This window comes from Balaenoptera musculus, chromosome 5, assembly GCF_009873245.2.
Source record: "Balaenoptera musculus isolate JJ_BM4_2016_0621 chromosome 5, mBalMus1.pri.v3, whole genome shotgun sequence".
Lineage (NCBI taxonomy): Eukaryota > Metazoa > Chordata > Mammalia > Artiodactyla > Balaenopteridae > Balaenoptera > Balaenoptera musculus.
This window is the reverse complement of record NC_045789.1, coordinates 13,188,050-13,204,120: the sequence shown is the minus strand read 5'-3', so window position 1 is coordinate 13,204,120 and position 16,071 is coordinate 13,188,050. Positions and strand designations below refer to the sequence as shown.

At 38.1% G+C, this 16,071-nt stretch overlaps 1 protein-coding gene across 1 annotated transcript in view; it reads right to left on the bottom strand.

Moving 5' to 3' along the window:
* GRID2 (glutamate ionotropic receptor delta type subunit 2) overlaps window positions 1–16,071 on the bottom strand; it is a 1,394,429-nt gene that overhangs the window by 1,128,809 nt on the left and 249,549 nt on the right. The window lies entirely within an intron of this gene.

Below are 16,071 nucleotides of genomic sequence, written 5' to 3'. Positions count from 1 at the left end.
ACACTGCAACTACTGAAGCCCGCACACCTAGAGCCTGTGCTGCACAACAAGAGAAGCCACCGCAATGAGAAGCCCGTGCACTGCAACAAAGTGTAGCCCCCGCTCGCCGCAACTAGAGAAAGCCTGTGCGCAGCAACAAAGACCCCACGCAGCCAAAACATAAATTTTAAAAAATAAATAAAGAGGGGCTTCCCTGGTGGTGCAGTGGTTGAGAATCTGCCTGCCAATGCAGGGGACACGGGTTCAAGCCCTGGTCTGGGAAGATCCCACATGCCGCGGAGCAACTGGGCCCGTGAGCCGCAACTACTGAGCCTGTGCGTCTGGAGCCTGTGCTCGGCAACAAGAGAGGCCACGATAGTGAGAGGCCTGCGCACCGCGATGAAGAGTGGTCCCCGCTCGCCGCAACTAGAGAAAGCCCTCACACAGAAACGAAGACCCAACACTGCCAAAAATAAATAAATAAATAAATTTATAAAAAAGAAAGAAAGAAAGAAAGAAGTTACTAACCTGACCACATCCATAACTCTTAAAAACATGTTAAGCTTTTATGCCTTCATGTCTTTATTCACGGTGTTGTCTCCACCATGGATATATGCCTTGTCTCCTTAGCAAAATATAATTTCCTGGGCTATAGAAACTATTTTTGTTAGAGTGTCTATAACAGAGCCTGAATATATTAGATACTCAAGAAACAGGAATAGTTTAAACTTTCCTTATATTAGTTAGGCATGATCTTGTAAAATAGGATACCTAAATTCAAATATAGGAATAAAAATGTAAGTTACAACCAATTCTAAATTAGAACAAAAGGAGAATTGCAAATGCACCTGTATGTGAATTTATTATCACAGGTATTATCATGACTTCCAAATTATTCAGCAAAGTATTAATCATATACTTGTATTTTTAGTTTGAATATTTAAATTCATCTTTATCTTATAAATAAGAAAAGAGGCAAGTAGAGGAAACATTGTTTAGCTGGGAAGGTAGTGAAAGAAAGAAAATGTCTTCACCTAGCTCAGAATTCCCTCTAAAAATATTGAGAAAGGTTTGGATACACATCTTGAAGTGTCACCAGAAAGAGACCCTTACCTGTACAGAGGCTCCTACTTTCTTTCTTTCCATACCACAATCTGTTAGTCTATGCCCACAGCAGTGCGTACTTAACAACAACTAAGGCAGACGCCACATAAGCAAAACCACAGAATCAGCTTGAGCAGAAAGGTCCAAGATGGTGACAGTCCACTGCCCTGAACTGGCTCCAGCCTGACCACCAGGGCAGCATCTGTACAGATGAGACCCAAAATGTCTGAAATTTGCCTTTGCTTCATTACCATGCTAGGATCTCCTCTGAAAGGGAGGACTTGCACTTTGCTAGCACAGTTAGTGTCCTGCACAAAAGAGCCTACAGGACTGTGCATGTTTTGGCTGTTTCTGGAACTTATTGCCACTTTCTCCGGGTTCTGATGGCACACCCACCTCTTAACCCTTAAAAGTTTCCCACTTCCCTTCCCCCAGAAGAAGGGGTCTGAGAGCTCTCCCTTCCCCATTCCTCGATCAAGGAATAAAGTTTCTGCTCTGCTTTGCCGAACCTGGTCTCATTCGATAGGCACAAGCAACACAGGGCAAGGGAAGGACCTAGTTGGGGTCCACCAGACCCAGCACTTCTATAACAAAAAGAATTTTTCCACATACAGAGTTGACAAAATTACTGGAAGGTCTGCATATCTCATTTTATATAACTAACATACCAAATATCTTTTTTTTTTTAATTTATTTATTTATGGCTGTGTTGGGTCTTCGTTTCTGTGCGAGGGCTTTCTCTAGTTGCGGCAAGTGGGGGCCACTCTTCATCGCAGTGCGCGGGCCTCTCACTATCGCAGCCTCTCTTGTTGCGGAGCACAGGCTCCAGACGCGCAGGCTCAGTAATTGTGGCTCATGGGCCCAGTTGCTCCGCGGCATGTGGGATCCTCCCAGACCAGGGCTCGAACCCCTGTCCCCTGCACTGGCACGCAGACTCTCAACCACTGCGCCACCAGGGAAGCCCCCAAATATCTTTTAAAATAAATAATTCTAAAAACTGAAAACAAGAAAGTATCAACACGTGAACATTACCCTGCACAATCAATTTCTGCTTAAAACCTTATTATCTAGAGAGGCTTCAAGATGGCGGAGGAGTAAGACACGGAGATCACCTTCCTCCCCACAGATACATCAGAAATACATCTACATGTGGAACAACCAGTACAGAACACCTCCTGAACACTGGCAGAAGACCTCAGACCTCCCAAAAGGCAAGAAACTCCCCACGTACCTGGGTAGGGCAAAAGAAAAAAGAAACAAGAGACAAAAGAATAGGGACGGGCCCTGCACCAGTGGGAGGGAGCCGTGAAGGAGGAAAGGTTTCCACACACTAGGAGCCCCTTCACGGGCGGAGACTGCGGGTGGCAGAGGGGGGAAGCTTCGGAGCCACGGAGGAGAGCGCAGACACAGGGGTGCGGAGGGCAAAGCGGAGAGATTCCCGCACGGAGGATCGGCGCCGAGCAGCACTCACCAGCCCGAGAGGCTTGTCTGCTCCCCCGCCGGGGCGGGCGGGGCTGGGAGCTGAGGCTCGGGCTTCGGAGGTCGGTTCGCAGGGAGAGGACTGGGGTTGGCGGCGTGAACACAGCCTGAAGGGGGCTAGTGCGCCACGGCGAGCCGGGAAGGAGTCCGGGAAAAGGTGTGGAGCTGCCGAAGGGGCAGGAGACTTTTTCTTGACTCTTTGTTTCCTGGTGCGCGAGGAGAGGGGATTCAGAGCGCTGCCTAAATGAACTCCAGAGACAGGCGCGAGCCACAGCTTATCAGCGCGGACCCCAGAGACGGGCATGAGACGCTAAGGCTGCTGCTGCCGCCTCCAGAAAGCCTGTATGCGAGCATAGGTCACTGTCCACACCGCCACTCCCAGGAGCCTGTGCAGCCCGCCACGGCCAGGCTCCCGTGATCCGGGGACAACTTCCCGGGACAACGCATGGCGTGCCTCGGGCTGCTGCAACGTCACGACGCCTCTGACGCCGCAGGCTCGCCCCGCCTCCTCCGTACAGCTCCCTCCCCCCGCCTGAGTGAGCCAGAGCTCCCGAAGCAGCTGCGCCTTTAACCCCGCGTCCTGTCTGAGCGAAGAACAGACGCCCTCAGGCGACCTACATGCAGAGGCGGGTCCAAATACAAAGCTGAACCCCCGGGAGCTGTGCGAACAAAGAAGAGAAAGGGAAATCCCTCCCAGCAGCCTCAGGAGCAGCGGATTAAAGCTCCACAATTAACTTGATGTACCTGCATCTGTGGAATACCTGAATAGACAACGAATCATCCCAAACTGAGGAGGTGGACTTTGAGAGCAAATATATTTTCCCCTTTTTCTCTTTTTGTGAGTGTGTAGGTGTATGCTTCTGTGTGTGATTTTGTCTGTATAGCTTTCCTTTCACCATTTGTGCTAGGGGTCTGTCCGTCCTTTTTTTTTTTTTTTTTACTTTCTAAAATTTTTTTCTTAACAACTGTTTTTTATTTTTTATTTTAATAACTTTATTTTATTTTATTTTACTTTATTTTATTTTATCCTCTTTCTTTCTATTTTTTCTCCCTTTTATTCTGAGCCGTGTGAATGAAAGGCTCTTGGTGCTCCAGCCAGGCATCAGGGCTGTGTCTCTGAGGTGGGAGAGACAACTTCAAGACACTGGTCCACAAGAGACCTCCCAGCTCCACGTAATATCAAACGGTGAAAATCTCCCAGGGATCTCCACCTCAATGCCATGACCCAGCTTCACTCAATGACCAGCAACCTACAGTGCTGGACACCCTATGCCAAACACCTAGCAAGACAGGAACACAGTCCCATCCATTAGCAGAGAGGCTGCCTAAAATCATAATAAGGTCACAGACACCCCCAAAACACACCACCAGATGTGGACCTGCCCACCAGAAAGACAAGATCCAGCCTCATCCATCAGAACATAGGCACTACTGCCCACCACCAGGAAGCCTACACAACCCACTGAACCAAACTTAGCCACTGGGGACAGACACCAAAAACAACGGGAACTATGAACCTGCAGCCTGCGAACAGGAGACCCCAAACACAGTAAGTTAAGCAAAATGAGAAGACAGAAAAACACACAGCAGATGAAGGAGCAAGGTAAAAACCCACCAGACCTAATAAATGAAGAGGAAATAGGCAGTCTACCTGAAAAAGAATTCAGAATAATGATAGCAAAGATGATCCAAAATCTTGGAAATAGAATGGAGAAAATACAAGAAACGTTTAACAAGGACCTAGAAGAACTAAAGAGCAAACAAACAATGATGAACAACACAATAAATGAAATTTAAAATTCTCTAGAAGGGATCAATAGCAAAATAACTGAGGCAGAAGAACGGATAAGTGACCTGGAAGAAAAAATAGTGGAAATAACTACTGCAGAGCAGAATAAAGTAAAAAGAATGAGAAGAACTGAGGACAATCTCAGAGAACTCTGGGACAACATTAAATGCACCAACATTCGAATTATAGGGATCGCAAAAGAAGAAGAGAAAAAGAAAGGGACTGAGAAAAAATTTGAAGAGATATAGTCGAAAACTTCCTTAATATGGGAAAGGAAATAGTTAATCAAGTCCAGGAAGCACAGAGAGACCCACACAGGATAAATCCAAGGAGTAACATGCCAAGACACATATTAATCAAACTATCAAAAATTAAACACAAAGAAAACATATTAAAAGCAGCAAGGGAAAAACAACAAATAACACACAAGGGAATCCCCATAAGGTTAACAGCTGATCTTTCAGCAGAAGCTCTGCAAGCCAGAAGGGAGTGGCAGGACATATTTAAAGTGATGAAGGAGAAAAATCTACAACCAAAATTACTCTACCCAGCAAGGATCTCATTCAGATTTGATGGAGAAATTAAAACCTTTACAGAAAAGCATAAGCTGAGAGAGTTCAGCACCACGAAACCAGCTTTACAACAAATGCTAAAGGAACTTCTCTAGGCAGGAAACACAAGAGAAGGAAAAGACCTACAATAACAAACCCAGAACAATTAAGAAAATGGGAATAGGAAAATACATATCGATAATTACCTTAAGTGTAAATGGATTAAATGCTCCAACCAAAAGACACAGACTGGCTGAATAGATACAAAAACAAGACCTGTATATATGCTGTCTACAAGAGACCCACTTCAGACCTAGGGACACATACAGACTGAAAGTGAGGGGATGGAAAAAGATTTTCCATGCAAATGGAAATCACAAGAAAGCTGGAGTAGCAATTCTCATATCAGACAAAATAGACTTTAAAATAAAGGCTATTTCAAGAGAAAGAGAAGGACACTACATAACGATCAAGGGATCGATCCAAGAAGAAGACATAACAATTGTAAATATTTATGCACCCCCCATAGAAGCACCTCAATACATAAGGCTAATGTTAACAGCCATAAAAGGGGAAATCGACAGTAACACAATCATAGTAGGGGACTTGAACACCCCACTTTCACCAATGGACAGATCATCCAAAATGAAAATAAATAAGGAAACACAAGCTTTAAATGATACATTAAACAAGATGGACTTAATTGTTATTTATAGGACATTCCATCCACAAACAACAGAATACACATTCTTCTCAAGTGCTCATGGAACATTCTCCAGGATAGATCATATCTTGGTTCACAAATCAAGCCTTGGTAAATTTAAGAAAATTGAAATCGCACCAAGTATCTTTTCCGACCACAACGCTATGAGACTAGATATCAATTACAGGAAAAGATCTGTAAAAAATACAAACACATGGAGGCTAAACAATACACTACTTAATAACCAAGTGATCACTGAAGAAATCAAAGAGGAAATGAAAAAATACCTAGAGACAAACGACAATGGAGACACGAGGACCCAAAACCTGTGGGATGCAGCAAAATCAGTTCTAAGAGGGAAGTTTATAGCACTACAATCCTACCTTAAGAAACAGGAAACATCTCAAATAAACAACCTAACCTTGCACCTAAAGCAATAGAGAAAGAAGAACAAAAAAAACCCAAAGTTAGCAGAAGGAAAGAAATCATAAAGATCAGATCAGAAATAAATGAAAAAGAAATGAAGGAAATGATAGCAACGATCAATACAACTAAAAGCTGGTTCTTTGAGAAGATAAACAAAATTGATAAACCATTACCCAGACTCATCAAGAAAAAAAGGGAGAAGACTCAAATCAATAGAATTAGACATGAAAAAGGAAAAGTAACAACTGACACTGCAGAAATACAGAGGATCATGAGAGATTACTACAAGCAACTATATGCCAATAAAATGGACAACCCGGAAGAAACGGACAAATTCTTAGAAATGCACAACGTGCCGAGACTGAACCAGGAAGAAATAGAAAATATGAACAAACCAATCAGAAGCACTGAAAATGAAACTGTGATTAAAAATCTTCCAACAAACAAAAGCCCAGGACCAGATGGCTTCAAAGACAAATTCTATCATACATGTAGAGAAGAGCTAACACCTATCCTTCTCAAACTCTTCCAAAATATAGCAGAGGGAGGAACACTCCCAAACTCATTCTACAAGGCTAACATCACCCTGATACCAAAACAAGGCAAAGATGTTACAAAGAAAGAAAACTACTGGCCAATATCACTGATGAACATAGATGCAAATATTCTCAACTAAATACTAGCAAACAGAATCCAACAGCACATTAAAAGGATCATACACCATGATCAAGTGGGGTTTATTCCAGGAATGCAAGGATTCTTCAATATATGCAAATCAATCAATGTGATACACCCTATTAACAAATTGAAGGAGAAAAACCATATGATCATCTCAATAGATGCAGAGAAAGCTTTCGACAAAATTCAACACCCATTTATGATAAAAACCCTCCAGAAAGTAGGCATAGAGGGAACTTTCCTCAATATAATAAAGGGCATATATGACAAACCCACAGCCAACATCATCCTCAATGGTGAAAAACTGAAACCATTTCCACTAAGATCAGGAACAAGACAAGGTTGCCCACTCTCACCACTATTATTCAACATAGGTTTGGAAGTTTTAGCCACAGCAATCAGAGAAGAAAAAGAAATAAAAGGAATCCAAATTGGAAAAGAAGTAAAGCTGTCACTGTTTGCAGATGACATGATACTATACATACAGAATCCTAAAGATGCTACCAGAAAACTACTAGAGTTAATCAATGAATTTGGTAAAGTAGCAGGATACAAAATTAATGCACAGAAATCTCTGGCATTCCTATGCACTAATGATGAAAAATCTGAAAGTGAAATTAAGAAAACACTCCCGTTTACCATTACAACAAAAAGAATAAAATATCTAGGAATAAACCTACCTAAGGAGACAAAAGACCTGTATGCAGAAAATTATAAGACACTGATGAAAGAAATTAAAGTTGATACAAATAGATGGAGAGATATACCATGTTCTTGGATTGGAAGAATCAACATTGTGAAAATGACTATACTACCCAAAGCAATCTACAGATTTAATGCAATCCCTATCAAACTACCACTGGCATTTTTCACAGAACTAGAACAAAATTTCACAATTTCTATGGAAACACAAAAGACCCCGAATAGCCAAAGCAATCTTGAGAACGAAAAATGGAGCTGGAGCAATCAGGCTCCCTGACTTCAGACTATACTACAAAGCTACAGTAATCAAGACAGTATGGTACTGGCACAAAAACAGAAACATAGATCAATGGAACAGGATAGAAAGCCCAGAGATAAACCCACGCACATATGGTCACCTTATCTTTGATAAAAGAGGCAAGAATATACAGTGGAGAAAAGACAGCCTCTTCAATAAGTGGTGCTGGGAAAACTGGACAGGTACATGTAAAAGTACGAAATTAGAACACTCCCTAACACCATACACATAAATAAACTCAAAATAGATTAAAGACCTAAATGTAAGGCCAGACACTATCAAATTCTTAAGGAAAACATAGGCAGAACACTCTATGACATAAATCACAGCAAGATCCTTTTTGACCCACCTCCTAGAGAAATGGAAATAAAACCCAAAATAAACAAATGGGACCTAATGAAACTTAAAAGCTTTTGCACAGCAAAGGAAATCATAAACAAGACCAAAAGACAACCCTCAGAATGGGAGAAAATATTTGCAAATGAAGCAACTGACAAAGGGTTAATCTCCAAAATTTATAAGCAGCTCAGGCAGCTCAATATCAAAAAAACAAACAACTCAATCCAAAAATGGGCAGAAGAACTGAATATACATTTCTCCAAAGAAGATATACAGATTGCCAACAAACACATTATTATTGAGTTCCAATAACATATGCACTATGATATATTCTTAAATTCAGGGTTCAGAACAAATCTCTATCTAGACTTTCATTTTTTTAAGACCTTAGAACTTTTTCTATTTTAGTGACTAGTGATCCTAATAGAATGACAATGCCAGAGTCATTGACTTTATATATTAAAGACCTTTACTAATTTACCTAGGTCTGTAATATTAAAACTGTGACCAGGTATAGAAACTAACTGGTTCATTATCTCCCAGTGTCTACTGCTTACTTAGCATTTTGTTCTCAGAGTTCAAAGTACATTATACTATTAACTCCCAATTCACCCACCATAATTATCTACTTTACAGACAAGCATCATTTTGTTTTAAATATAGATAATCAAGTTCAAAGAGGATATTGCTGAGATCACAGACAGAATTATTTATGATTAGTATAGAAAGATATAACTGGAAGGAGATAAAACTCCACACAGATAATTTAAATGATTCTACATTAATATTTGAAAGCATATTGTAATATAAGAAATATTTTTATATTGCAGATACCTTTAAAGCCTCAATTTCCCTAAATATATTATAATAGAGTGACTTAAAATGAGAAGGGCAAATCATAGACCAAGTAGATAAATTTTCAATGAGTATCTCTACCATTTCAGGGGAGGGCATTTATGTTGGAATGTGACATGCCATCACAATGTGAGCTAAGTCAAACTCATGAAAGGATTCTTCATTGTAACACAAGGCCTTTTTCTCAGCCTAACTCTCCAATGACATTTGAATTCACATTTCATTTGGAATTCTCATAAAGTTACCCAGAAACCCAAAGCACATTTAAACTGATAGTACTGCCACCTAAACATCTGACTTTGCTGTATGTTTTCCAAAAGTCTGTGGGAGAAAAGAAAATGAACATTGCTTAAGGGACAGATAATCTGACTTTTCCACGTGGAGCATAATAGGAGGCTAATCTTTAAAACAATCATTTTATGCTGGAACATAGATCCTCTCTGAATAGCTTATACATATTTTTATATAAATTTGGTCTTTGGGGAATAGAGATTCCAAATCAGTTCTTCTAATAAGAATTATTTGTACTTTTTAAAGATATTGAAAGTTCAATAATCTGGATTTTTCTTAATAAAAATGTCACTATTTATAGAAATTCTGGGCAGATGATGAAGTAGGAAGCATCAGGAATCTGTTTCCCTACCTAGACAACAATTGGAGGGTTAGATTCTATCTGACAAAACTATTTTGGAACTCTAGGATATATTGAAGGATTGCAGCTTCCAGAGGAAGACTTAGAATGTGAACTGCAGTTAATTTCAGTCAATGTCAGGCCTTACCACAGTACCAGCCACCCATCCTCCACCCCTCAGTTATGTAGCTGGCAGCTGCAAGCCATTTCAGGAGCACCTAACATACAGCTTGTGGGCAAAATGGACCCTGTCCTCCAAATTTCAGGGATCTGTGCTCTGATGACTGATTGCTACTTCTGATATTAGAGGTGTAGAAAAAGAGGCTGGCAGCCATTTTTTTGTCCAGTCAAAATTAGAAATTTTAATTTTTTTATTTTTCAATTTAAAAAAAAAAATTTATTTTATATTGGCAGTCATTGTTCTTGCACCTCCCTCCCTAAGATAGGACAATGGAAATTATTAAGTCTGAAGGACAGATAGAAAAAAGATTGAAGAAAAGTGAACAGAGTTTAAAGGCCTGTGAGTATCTCAGGAGAAGAGAGAAAGAAAGGATCAGAAAGAATATTTGAAGAAATAATGGCAGAAAATTTCCCAAACTTGATGAAAGAAATGAATATAAATACCCAAGAAGATTGGTATATGAACATTCAAGTAAGATGAACTCAAAGAAACCCACACTGAGACACATCATAATCAAACTGTCTAAAGTCAAAGAGAGAATCTTCAAGGCTGCAAGAGAAAAGGCACTTGTCATATACAAGGGATCCTCAATATGATTACCAGCAAATTTCTCAGAGATTATGGAGTCCAGAAGGCAGTGGGTGAAATTAAGGGAGAAATTAAGATATGACCAGATAAATTAAAGTTGAGGTTATTCATTATCATTAGGCCTGCTCTGCAAGAAATGCTAAAGGGAGTCCTGCAGGTTGAAATAAAAGGACACTAGCTAGTAACTTGAAGCCACATTAAGAAATAAAGATGTCAGTAAAGGTAAATACTTAGGCAATTATAAATAAAAATACTTAGGTAAATACTTACCAATTATAAAGGTAAATACTTAGGCAATTATAAATACTTAGGCAATTATAAAAGTCAGTTTTATTATAATGATGGTAACTCCATTTTTTTCTACATGATTTAAGACACTGATATTTTATTTAAAAGACAATCATTAATCTAAAAGCTAGTATTATTGATTGTAACTTTGGTTTGTAATTGCACATTTTATTTTCCACATAATTTAAGAGACTAATACATTTAAATAATCATTAGTTTATATTTTGGGGCACACAATGTATATGGATATAATTTTGTGTCATCAGCAACTGAATGGACTGAGGTTGAAGGTGTAAGGAGCAGAGTTTTTGTATGTTATTGAAGTTAAATTGGTATAAACTCAAATTAGAATGTTATAACTTTAGAATATTAAATGTAATACCCATGCTTACGACAAAGGAAATAGTTATGGAATATATACAAATGGAAATGAGAAAGGAATTTAAATGTTTCACTCCAAAAAACCAATTAAGCAAAAGAGAAAACAGTAATCCAGGAAATGAGAGATAATGAAGGTATAAGACATATGGAAAACAAATAGCAAAATGACAAAATTCCCTTTTTATCAGTAATTACTTTAAGTGTAAATGAAGTAAACTCTCGAATCAAAAGACAGAGTTTGGCAGAATAGCTATAAAAAAACATGATCCAAGTATATACTGTCTACAAGAGATTCACTTCAGGAGAAAATATTTGTAAATCATGGTTCTGATGTGAGATTAATATCCAGATATATGGGGCTTCCCTGGTGGTGCAGTGGTTGAGAATCTGCCTGCCAATGCAGGGGACACGGGTTCGAGCCCTGTGTGGGAAGATCCCACATGCCGCGGAGCAACTAGGCCCGTGAGCCACAACTACTGAGCCTGCGCGTCTGGAGCCTGTGCTCCACAACAAGAGAGGCCGCGATAGTGAGAGGCCCGCGCATCGCGATGAAGAGTGGCCCCCGCTTGCCACAACTAGTGAAAGCCTTCGCACAGAAACGAAGACCGAACACAGCCAAAAATAAATAATAAATAAATTTTTTTAAAAAAATCCAGATATATGGGGAACTCCTAAAACTCAACAAAAGAACAACTGGATTCAAAAATGGGCAAAGAACTTGAATAGACACTTCTCCAAAGAAGATATACAAGTGGTCAATAAGTACATGAAAAGACCCTTAACATTACTAACCATTAGGAAAATGCAGATAAAACAATGAGGTAACACCTCATACTCATTAAGATGGCTACTAAAAAAACCAAACGAACATAAAATAACAAGTGTTGGCAAGATGTAGAGAACTTGGAACCCTTGAGTACCATTGGTGGGAATGTAAAATGGTACATCTGCTTTGAAAAACAGTATGGCAGTTCTCAAAAAATTAAACATAGAATTATCATGTGAACCAGCAATTCCATCTGTGTATATACTCCCCCAAACTGAAAGAAGGGTCTTGAAGAGACATTTGTACACCCATTCTCATAGCAGCATTATTCTCAATAGCTAACGTATGCAAGCAACCTAAGTGTTCACTGATGGATGAATGGATAAGCAAAATGTAGTAAATACATACAATGGAATATTTTTCATTCTTAAGAAGGAAGAAGAAGCTGATATATGCCACAACATGAAAGAACCTTGAAGACATTATGCTAAATGAAATAAGCCAGTCATAATAGGACAAAAACTATATGAATCCACTTATACAAAGTACTTAAAGTAGTCAAAATCATAGAGACAGAAAGGAGAATGGTTGTGTCCTGAGGCTGGAAGGAGAGGGGAATAGGGAGTGACTGTTTAATGGGTACAGAGTTTCCATTTTACAAGATGAAAAGAGTTTTGAAAATGGATGGTGGTGATGGTAGCACAACATTATGAATATATTTAACATTATCAAATTGTATACTTAATAATGGGAGAGATGGTAAAGTTTGTTATGTGTATGTTACCATTATATTAAAAAATTAGAAAATGATACTGTTTAATTCTTTAATTTTTAAGTATTTTTATATTGACTCTGTGAAGTTATCCAGAGCTTTACATCCTGTGTTTTAGTCCCTTTCCCCATATCACACATTTAATTGAAGCAATATCCTATTGTTACAAACTTAAATGGTATGACAAGAACAGAAATAACTGGTTTATGAAGAGACTTTTTAACACAGCAGAGCAATTCAAACTCTTCCCAAACTGAAATGATGCACATTAAAAAAAAAAAGATAAGAAGGTAGCTTCTTGAAAAGTACATTCACTGAAAAGACTTGCAGATATTTTTAGAAATGGAACAGATTCAACTTTTTTTCCTCCTGTAACAATTCACTGGATTCTTTTATTACTACCTTCAATTACCATTAAAAAAAATGTGAGAACTGATATATGGTACTATAATTAAAATCACAGGTGAAAGAAATACCTGTATGAAAAAATATATATAATGTGAATGCTATGCATGCTCTTCAAATATTCAAACATACTTTGCACACAAATAACTTAGTTTAGCCCATTTTCTACACAGTAAAAATTCTAATTTTATGCTTAAGACAAAAATTCACTCTGCTTCTACATTTAAAAAAAATCATTTTACCAATCTGAGTCAACTTAACTAGGTAAGTCATTTGAAATTAAGCACTTCAGAACTATAAAATATGGTCTTCATTTCTAAAGAAAATGAATGCATCCTGTGGCATATTTCAGGTAGCAAAAAGGTACTCTCCTAATATAAATTTCACACCTCATGGTTTCATTATCTCTGAATCCACCTGTAAAAATTTTATCTTCTTTATTACATAAGCACTTTTAACAAGCAAAACCAAAGATTTTACAGAAATCTACTGAAAAAAATTTTCTGACATGTCCTATTTTATGCTGTTTCATATACTGAATAAGCAACTAATGTTAGGGAGCTGCATAAAGATATTGCTAGGGGGTTGCCCTATAAAATATCTTAAAAACAGTGAGAAAACATGGTTCTATTATAACTGTAGACTAGACAGCAGTGAATGAGATATGAGTTTCCTTACAAGGATGGCAATATTTTTAGGTATTTATTAGATGTAATGGTTGCAAAATGTACCCAATTTCTTTCAGCTACCAGGATCTGTATCACAGTCATTGACTATCTGTAAGTCAAAAACTTATGAAAATTCAACTTTCAAGTCCTATTTTTAGTAATCACTTGCTAGATAATCTTACAGTAAATCTTACAAAAATGGCCAAAGTTGTGTATGCTTGCCGCTGTTAGTTCTATTTGTAAGAAAAGAGCAACAATATTTCTAAACTTTGAAATTCCTGTTAGGTATCTCCCTTCATCCTCATTTTATAGGTGAAGAGACTGAGAATCAGAAGAGTTAGGTGAATTACCAATCACATAGCTAGAAATAAATGAGCTAGAACTTGAATCTAGAGCTTCTGGGTTCCAAAATCTATAGTTCTTATACTAATAAACTGTATCTATGTTAAAAGTTTAGTCCATTCCTGAGCCAAAAATATTCTGCTTTCAGAATAAGATGTGCTCAAAGAAGAGACAACAATGAATGCCTTCAAACTATCCTTAATTTACCTCTTCGAACAGTTTCACTCAATGACATGGTATGTAGTATTCCTCTTTTGAAGAAAAAAAAAAGCAGCTGTATATGTTCTGTTTCAGATGTCTATTAAAATTGAAGTGGAGATGTTAGGTTGGCAAATGAATATGTGGAAATGAAGCTTAAGAGAAAGAGGTCTGAGTAGGACACATACATTTGAAAGTCATCAACATACCTTTGGGGATTAAAGACCTAAGACTGGACATGATCATATAAGGAAATATCATAAATGGAGAAAAGAGAGACCCAAATAAATCCCAGAAGCAATCCAGTCTTAATTAGAAGAAGAAAAGTAATCCAGGATGGATTAGAAGGTACAACGATTGAGCCAGGGGAAATATCAACTAAGAAGAGCATTAAAAGAAGCAAAAAGGAAAAGTTTTTCAAATAATTGGGGATGGCTAAATATATGAAATGCTACTCAGAAAATTGAGCACAGATAAATACCCTTGTCCTGTGTTTGATAAAATGGACATTGTTCATTATTTTAATAAAACCTACTTCAATGGAACTAGTGGGAGTGGAAGCCAAATTAAAATGGGTTAAAGAGTGAACAGGAAATAAGGAAGTAGAGACAGAGTTTCAATACACATCTAGAGAATTAACTTGGCATAAGGGTCCTGTGTTTATCTCTCTCTCTCATTAAGCTGGAAGCCCTCCCAAAACAGGGCTAATGTTTAACTTTTCATTAAAGTTAATAGTCCCCACTGGCTGGCACAGTGTCTTTCATGTAACAGACCCTCAATATTTCTTTGTTGAACCATAGTGGTAGAACCAGAATTCTGATACTTAGCAAATAACTCAATCAGTGATAGAGCTTTTAAAAAGCAAACCTTCCTTTCCAGATATACTGAATCAGAATCTCTGTTGTTAGGAGCTGAAATTCCATTGCCATTTTCTAGCTTCTTTTATAGTTACGTTTGGTCAAAAGAATGTGATGAGACATGGGATATATGCCGTTTCCAGTACAAGACGTTCGTTAAGAACCAAGTGTTTGCATGGTCTTTGTCTCCTGATGTCTGTATGCACATGAGACCCTCTAGGACAATGAATCCAAAAGCTGCAAAAATCCTGGATCCCTATGTGAAGACATTTTTCTAACCACCCAAAATATATTATCCTAAGGTAATCACCTAGGTAATATATGACCCTAAGAATAATTACCTATGAGAATCCTGGTTCTCAAAGAATGGCCCCTAGAAAAGCAGCCTCACTGTCATCTATGCACTGGAGTGGGGACTAGCAATCTGTTTTTAACAAACTCTCCTGGTGACTCTAATGCATGCTAAAGTTTAAGAACCATTGGTATAAAAGGATACACTTTGTTGAGGCTTACACCTATGTTATTGCCCTATATTCTCTACAAAAGGAGGACATAATGAACCACAGACTGTTTCATTCAGTCTGAATTTTTAGTTTTAATTCCTTTAATCCTATTGATGCTTCCTAAGGCTATTTAATGCTGATATTGTAAGCTCAGTTTTCCCAAAAAGGGCTATTAAAAGAAAAGTTAAAGATCCAACACTTCTGGAGAGTGATTATCATCTATTAATGGACTCAGCTTTCATTAAGATCTGCTCTGCAATTGTTTTCTCTAAGGTCTCTACTTATAGCTAAAACACCTTGAATTTTTATGTTTCCACTTACTTTTACTTTGTCTCATTTTCAGCCATATCTTCCTTGGTGCTGCTTAACATTCTGAAGAATTTCCTCTAGCCAAGGTTCCCTTAGAATTAGTGAGAAACACCTGATGTCTTGTCAGTCTGAGATGGCACCTAACCTCTTAAACAAGTCACATTTATATGATCAATAAATTACTTATCAAAGGTTGAAAACCTGAAGAATTAGAAGTGGTAATTTTTAATGTCTCTTTTGGTCATAATTCTATAACTTGTGTATTTAATCTATGTGAGT